Here is an 8121-nt window from a genome sequence, read left to right as displayed (position 1 = left end):
ACTGTCTCATATCCAAACTTAAAGAGTTTTTCTGTTTGGATTCTTTTTAAGTCACTTGGATTTGCTTTTGTAAATGATGCCTTATAGCCCTGAAGGATAAAACCATGTGGGAAGAGAATAACTGCCTAAGATATGTGCCCTTCTAAAGAATTGCCATATATGTTCCAAAAAACCTTGTGCAATAAGGTCAGCTATTCCTCATTCCCATTGCACAATCATTGGAACATTCTATTGGTTTCAAATATTCTTTGAGATACCCAGTCCTCGCCAGCAATTAATTTCCTTTTCAATTAAAAAAGGGGGTGAAACCACTTGGTCAACACCCAAAATTCACACTGAAGTGATGGCGTGCAAAACTACACAGATGCTGGTGAATGTATGTGTAGTTTCAGTGTTGCTTCAGACAAATATCTTGCAACTCATTACCTATCCTTCCCACTAGAGAACTTGCATTGAAGAATAGAAAACAAACCCATGGTTTTAAACGAAGCTAATAATTTTAATATAACTTATAAATTATTTTTAAAAAGAAAAAAAACAACAAAAAACAACAAAACAAAACACAAAAACAGATTACTCTGGCAACAGGATAGATTCTTCTCCATTTTGTTCACAAATCTACAGGAGAAAGGAAGAATTTATCACCTCCCATAAGAAATATTGAGCATTCTGCATAAAATACAAATGTCCTTTAAATCCTTGAAGCACGTTGAATTCTTTTCAGTATGACATACAAATAGAAATGAAATTTTAGTTAGTACAGGTTTGGAGCAAAAAAAAAAATAGCCATTTTTACTAAGCCATTTTGGACACAAGCCCAGTTTTGCAGAAACTTCTGTCCTGTCTCATCCTGTTTTATGGAGTTCTCTTTCTGTGCAGCTCCTGGCAGAAGTCAACCTGTTAATTCCCAATGACAAGAATTAGCCAGATAATATTTTTTATGGAACTGATTAAACATCTGATTCCATCACTTGACCAAGAGTATGTTTATACTTAACTGAAAGACCTGCTTAGAAACATCCCAAGGAATAACCCATGCATTAAAATGATTTTTTTTCAGGACAGCCAGCCCCTTTTGCTTCAAGAAGCTTAGTGCAAAGGCAGTACCTGTATGTATGCATACGTACATGGCTAAATCTAGCAAGTCAAAGTAGCAAATGGAGATGCTTTAAGAGAGAAAGAGGCAGAACTGTGATGCCTGGATCTGAAACTACACCTAAAGATGCAATAGATACAAAGGGCCACAGCCACTGATACCTCTAGTAAAGCTTACAGGGTGCTTCCAGTGATTGGTAGCCTGGTCTTCTGCCATCCCTTCTGAACTGAGCATTTTGGTTCCTCTGTCATGCCTGCAACCCTTTGGTTGTTCTTCTACCCATGTTCTTGGGGGTTCCAGTCCAGTAGGAGTCTTCTGGAAAAGCCAGCTGTGTCTTGGCAGCACCAACTTGGTAGAGCCCTGTGTCTGAAAGGAAAGGAGAAACACTGCCTCTTCTATAATGGCCTCGATCCTTAAAGCATTTACCATGAAAACTGAAGCTCAAAGCTTTCCCCTGCATCAACTGTTTCAACCTCACACAAGAACATCAGGCAGGACAAACACAGGGAAGCAACACCCTTCTCTCATGCTGTCTAAACTGGTGTGGCTATGACAGCCAGGGTCAAAACAGCAGGAAGAGATTGAGCCAAAAATAGTATCATGTTGTCCCTGTGCCAAGGAAGTATGGGCTTCAGTCTCCTTTCTTGTACTTCAGAATAAACATCCCAAAGAATTGTAATACTTCCAAATTAAACCTTAGATCCCTAGCAAGGGAGGTCACCCCCAGCATCTATCTACTGTCCTTCTATAGTCTCCACTTCTGATCAACGCCATTTGTTTTAGACAGCAGACTCAAGATAAACACTGCCCGGTTAGCAGGGGACTTACTAGGATTTGAGTTAGCAAATTAAAGACAAATTCCTGGAAAGAATTCACTTTCTCATGGCTCTAGGAAAAAAAAAAATCAAATCAAAAAAGGACGGAAAAATAATGGAGTATGAACCAGACAAGGTTACATTTTCATGTATTTAAACTCAGATATCTTTTAAGTCTTTTCTTATTTATAAAAAAAATCAAAATAAAGGATGCACTTCAGCACCTTACAGAGTAAAGTGACTGAATTCCATCTTTACATACAAAGTATAGAAGTAATTTCTTTTATGTACAAAAATACAATAAATCTCTGTAATTGTAAGCTAAAATGCACATCCCTAAATTGTTTTTCATTGTAAGTGCTTCAACTGATGTCTTCTAAATGTTTGATTTTACATGCAGATCGGAATTACAGACATAAAACTGTGAAATTTCCCCCATTTACAGTGATGAAAGATTAATTAGGAAAATTTGGCTTGTATAGTAATAAAAGCATCTGTGGCACTTTCTAAAATAAATTGAATATATTTATGATGTTGTATGTAGAACTGGATGGCTGTTTCAACATGCTCACTTCTTCAGTAGAGAAAGACATAAAACCATCGGCATCAGTCATAAAGATAGGGAAATAGTGACAGACAATCATGAAGATTCTACTAAAAACAGAAAACAAAACAAACAAAAAAAACAACCACACAGTTTTTTAGTTTAATTCTCTTTCTAATCAAAGGAAAAAATATGCATAAGCTAAATGGGCTTGAAAAATGAACCTGATTTTCAATATTAAATAACATTTTGGTACTGCAGCTCAGTTTGAATGTTAATTTCATGTTGATCTTTTTGCAATGCTAGAAATCTTTTTCTGCTTTCCACCTCCCTACTCCCACTAAACAGTTAACTCGAGAAGAAGGAGCAGAAGGAAAAGTATCAATCAATACAGATCAACTCTCATTCTGTAGCCAGAAACTGTGAGAGTTGTGATTTTCTCACAAAAAGATATTTTCACTTCACAAGGAAATGAGTATGTACTAATGACCTAGATGAGGAAAAAGAGTGACTTCAGAATCCCAAAGGACTCTGCTACGTTAATTTAATTTTTTTTTTTGGTGTGTATGTGGAAAGAGGAAGTTCATAAATCATTCTTCCATGTTATTTAAATACATCTAAATGTGTGGATTTAATCATCTATTTTTTAAAAATTTGACTGAAAACATAGCCCTACAAAATTCACTCTGGAAAACTGTTTTAAAAAGAGCACTTAGAAAGTGGTCAATCTGTATTTTCCTCTCTGAAGTAAAATATATACTTGGAAATTACAGGTGATCTCTGGGAAAAAAAAACAAAAACAAAACACAATATTTAGAAACTGAGTAATGTCATAGCAGATCCAATTCTGAAATAAACATTTCCTTGAAACTGGAAGATCTTAACCACACATTTGATAAAAACTGAAATCATATTCTCCAGAGAAGAAAAAAAAACCAAAAGAAAGAAAAGAAGCATATGGAAGTCGGGGTGTGACTCCCATTATCACATCGACATAAGCTCCATTAGTCACTTCAATGTATATTTCTTTTTACATGCAGCACATTGCTTCTTTTAGTGTATGGGTGCATTTGGAGAAAAGGGAGATGAAAGGAGAGAAGAGGAAAAAGGAAAGGAAAGGAAAAGACAGGAAAGGAAAAGGGAAGAGGGAAAGGAAGAGAAGGAAATAAGAAAGGGAAGAGAAGGAGAGGGAAGGGGAGAGAAAGGGAAAGGGAAACGGAAACGGAAATGGAAACGCAAAGGGAAATGGAAAGGGCCATCAAAGGCACAGCTTGTAACTGGACAGGTTGCCTTGTTGGTTGCTCTCTTGGATTCCAGACATACATAGCATCATTGGCTAGTTTAAAATGTATTTTTTACGCCTCTAATCTGTTAACCAACTGATGCCTTTCTTTTCCTCCCAGCTTTCCTCCATTCTCTCTGTAAAAAGGTGCAGACTGTTCCCAGCCTGGACAGAGAAATGATGACTTCACTGAAAGACTTTTTATATGTCAGCGAAGAGATGGTATCTGTTTTGCAGGATAGCGCAGGAAAATTGCTCAAGAAACAAGAAAAACAGAAGAAAGAACAGTGATGAGGCAATGGGATGCTGTCATTGGAATGGGGCATTCCACAATCATCTGCAGTGGTGCACAGACTGGAAGAAAAAGAACTGAAGAAAATTTAAACAACCCTTTTCACAGAACATGTTTGCATCCCTGTTTTCAACCAGACATTTCTCAAGAAATAATAGCTTTAAATCAGCCCCATAAAAACACCTCCAGTCTGTGGGGTGCTGCAGGCAAACTAGATTTTTCTATCCCAGTCCTGGAAATGGTCGGTACTACCAGGGAGATGAGGAGCTGAGGGAGCCCTGGAAATTAAGTGATGAAATTCCTCCTACTTTCCCAAGTAGGAGGACACAGCCATGTGCCTTGGTACTGGCACAAACCATCCCAAACACAACAGGTCTCACTGGGATCCCTTCTCTACAGGAAAGCACCAAAGTACAAGTAGGGGATGACTGTGGGGATTGTAAAGTTTTCCTTCTGCCTCCTCTGGAGTCACATGTGGAGATTTCTGAGCAAGAAATTACTGACATTTGTCAGTAACCACGGGGGGAAAAGGTTCTTACATCCCTCACTGAAAGTAAACAAAGTGACAGCAAAAATGACACCTGCATGAGGGCACCATTGTCTCCTTCTAACGTGATAAAAGCAAAAACAGTCCTGAAAAGTCCTCATTATTAACCAGATGCTCATGACATTAGGGGAGGAAAGATTGTAAATTTCTGTAAGAATGCTGTACAGCACTGAAAGGTGCTGTAAGAGTTATTGGATTATCAATGAATGCTTTGAGATCTTGCCATTGTCATGCCCTGGGGGAATGCTCGCTCTGTATGTATTTGCAACTCCTCAGAAGAAAACCACAGTGCCAGAGACTGTGTTTCACACATTAATCCACAGGGAGCTTCAAGCCCCATGGCTCAGAGGCAGCAAGGAAAATTGTTCCTGTTTCTCAAATCAATCAGTATAGCTGGAATTCTATCAGGGACAATTGCTTTTTTAGAAAGTAGCAATGAGCACAGTTAAGAGAAACTCTTTTTGAAAGAAGTTAGTGTCTGTCTGTAAGCGCTAAGTGGACGAAAACTGCAGATTTGGGTTCTGTTTCCCACAGTGGAAGAGTGGGAAAGTTATCTTCCCTCTCTCTTGGGATACAAATGGTATCATATGAATCAGCCTCTTACAAGAGCCTTTTGGACAGAATGCAGGAAAATCTTCACATGATTTGAATTTTGTTAACTCGCAAGTGTTATTATTTTATGTTTTGGCAAACATGGAGTCATTAATAATAGGATCTGCCAAATGCTACTACTTCATGGGACTTATGGCAGTTGAATCCATGCGTCAGTTGCTTACAGCCTTGCACCTGTTAGCAGAATTCATCATGCCAGGTAGAAGGGAGCTTGTGCATGGGTGCAGGGCATCATTAGCTTCCACACCAGCCAACCCCAGGGAAGTGAGAAGAGACGATAACAAAACAAAATAGAACAAGGGAACAAACAAACAAACAAACAAACAAAAACTAAAAAAGAACCCCAGTATTTGCTAGAATTGCTGAGCAAAGTCTACATTGATTCTGCTAATGTGCCTGAATTTTTTTCATGTACTATTCTACTAATGCCAAAAGACAATGGCTTGGTTCCTCCAGATATTAAGGATTATTTTCTTTGACTTTGCTCCATGCAGATCTGTATTCCTCACACTCTACATTTCAGATCAGGATTGGAAAAGGATGTGCCTGGGGAACATTTCACTTACCTGCTCCGAGGTTTCAGTTTGCATATGTCCCTAGAAAAAGGTGAATTCAGGATGGTGTTTTCATTTTCTTTTTGAACACTGTATGTATCATTACTTACTGATCATCAGCTGTTGTAAGCCTCCTTAGTTTTACTTAACGGAGCTGTAGAAGAGGGTGACATGAAGTCATTTTTCCCAGGCTGTAGGTAGGCTTTGTGTTCAAGCACCATCGCTTGAATTTTGACCTATGAACTGAAATCACACCATCAGTGAAAGCTGCTGCTTTCAGTAAGCTGAAATGCAAAGAACCCTTCCCTCTTCACTACAATGACATTAAATGTAGCTTCCCCATTTATGGGACATCAATCATCATCATTTATGGGATATCAAAGCTTTCTCACTGAGTTCTATCACGAATTGCCGGTGATTTAGATCATCTCCCATTCACATTCTTCCTCCAAGTAAATTTTACATTAGAAATCCCAGCATCAGAAAGCTTCTGCCTTGCTTGCTGAAGGCCTGTTTAAGCATGTGAACAGCTTTTGCAACAATGGGGAGCTGCTCCTTGTGCGAGTCTTCTACATATTTTGGTAAAGAAGACAATTGAGAAAGTTGTCTCTTGGCTACTAGCAATAGAAGAGTGCAGCGTACTGAGCAGAAGACTATGACTGTAAATTCTGGGCAAAGCTGCTCCAGTATATATTAAAAAATGTGTCATAGACAGTCAAATCAAAGGTCTGTCTAGCCAAGTATCCTGTCTCTGACACTGATTATTAACAGATACTGAGACAAAAATATAAAAAATAAGCCATATACATTCCTCTTACTGCCTTCCAGCTCCAAAAATCAACAGCTTAGAGATTTCCTGAGACTGAAATTACATCCAGAGCGCAGTATGAAATAGTCACCAAAACACCCATCCACCATGAATGTGTCAGTCACTTTTGGAATTTATTTATTTATTTTATTTGGCCACAATGAAACTGAAAGGTCACACCAAAAAAAAGCTTTCTTTTATTTCTATCTTAAACTGAGCTTTCTGACAATTGTATTGGGTGCTCTCTAAGATTTTATTTCCTGAGAGACTGTGAACAATCACTCCTTGTCCATTTTATAGAACTGTGCTGTATTCTGCCTCCAGTACCCTCTTTTTTATCGCAAATTGAAAAAAAAAACAACTTATGGAACAAAAAGACATTTGCAGTTGCATCAGTTGTAGAAGATGGAGGAGATCTGGAAGCAGGTCTTGCTCCTGACATCTGCCCACTCCCTTTGTAGACCTGCAAGATTAAGAACTCTGATGTTCCTTCTCAGGGCCACTAATATAGAGAGGTGGATGGCAACTGTGGTGGCAGGAGAATCCATCTGCCACATGGCTCTGAAAGGAAGGCAGAAGGGAGAAGTTATCTGATGCATCCAGTTGCCTGGAAGTGAGGGTCTGAGGGAAGCTGGGCTGCTCTGCAACTGAAGATAGGAGAGAAGTTTCTGAGTGATTTCACAGAGGAAGTCAAAAACCATCAAACCTGGAATATCAGTCTGATGTTCCTTTTTATGAGCGAACAGGACAATCATCTTAAACACAGCAATTGGTGTCAGTGGGGGTTTTTAAGCTACTGGAAAGGAAAAGTAGTAGATTGTGGGCTGTTTTGAAGTGTAGCAAAAGTCTGGGGAAACTGTAGGGAAATGCAGTTAATAGGAGTAAAGATTTACCTTAGTTTGATTTTAAGGAGTAGAGAAAGATGGAAGATGAATCAGGTAATAGAGGCCGTGAAAAGAGGACATTCAAAATCTTTGAAAATTTGAGGAAGGAGAAGAACAGATAGAAAAAGACAAATTTCAAACAGAAAGCCCAGTGAACTGTGTGAATTGCTTGGTGAGATTTCACGGGGAAATGGGTGGAACAAAAGGAGATGGGGAAGGGAAAAAAGCAGAAGTCTCCTGCCAGTAAGATGGCAGTTACTCCTAAACCCAATGCAGATCCACCAGCCAGGAACAGACTGTTCCATAGTGTCACACTATAAAACATCTGAGACAGTATATTATTGTCAACGGTTTACGGGCTGGTTCGGCCCGGTTCCGTGACTAGAAGGGCGGAGGGATCCGCGGATCCGCACCCCCGGAAAAAAGAAAATAAGGGACCCCGAAATAATTGAAAACAGTGGCAACAATCTGAGGTAAAACAAAGTAATTTACTAAATATGGTATCAACAGAATTTTTATAAGGAGAGAGAATGTGAAATTGATAGTGGATCGGCCTTACCACAACGCTGAGATGAGAAGCGCAGGCAGAGAAGCGCAGGCGAGAAGCGCAGGCAGAGAAGCGCAAGCGAAGCAGCGCAGGCAGAGAAGCGCAAGCGAAGCAGCGCAGGCAAAGAAGAGAGCATCAGG

General features: G+C 39.3%; 1 long non-coding RNA gene across 1 annotated transcript; it reads right to left on the bottom strand.

The window, feature by feature from the left end:
* Positions 1–525: 525 nt before the first annotated feature.
* LOC104910447 lies at positions 526–7837 on the bottom strand. The gene is made up of 3 exons (XR_002113551.1): positions 5853–7837; positions 1274–1462; positions 526–897 (listed from the first exon to the last, which is right to left on the bottom strand). It is a non-coding gene; the product is annotated as an uncharacterized LOC104910447 (long non-coding RNA).
* Positions 7838–8121: the final 284 nt, after the last annotated feature.

The sequence above is a fragment of the Meleagris gallopavo genome, chromosome 3, assembly GCF_000146605.3.
Source record: "Meleagris gallopavo isolate NT-WF06-2002-E0010 breed Aviagen turkey brand Nicholas breeding stock chromosome 3, Turkey_5.1, whole genome shotgun sequence".
Lineage (NCBI taxonomy): Eukaryota > Metazoa > Chordata > Aves > Galliformes > Phasianidae > Meleagris > Meleagris gallopavo.
Note: the sequence above shows the minus strand (reverse complement) of the source record. Positions and strands in the feature narration are given on the sequence as shown.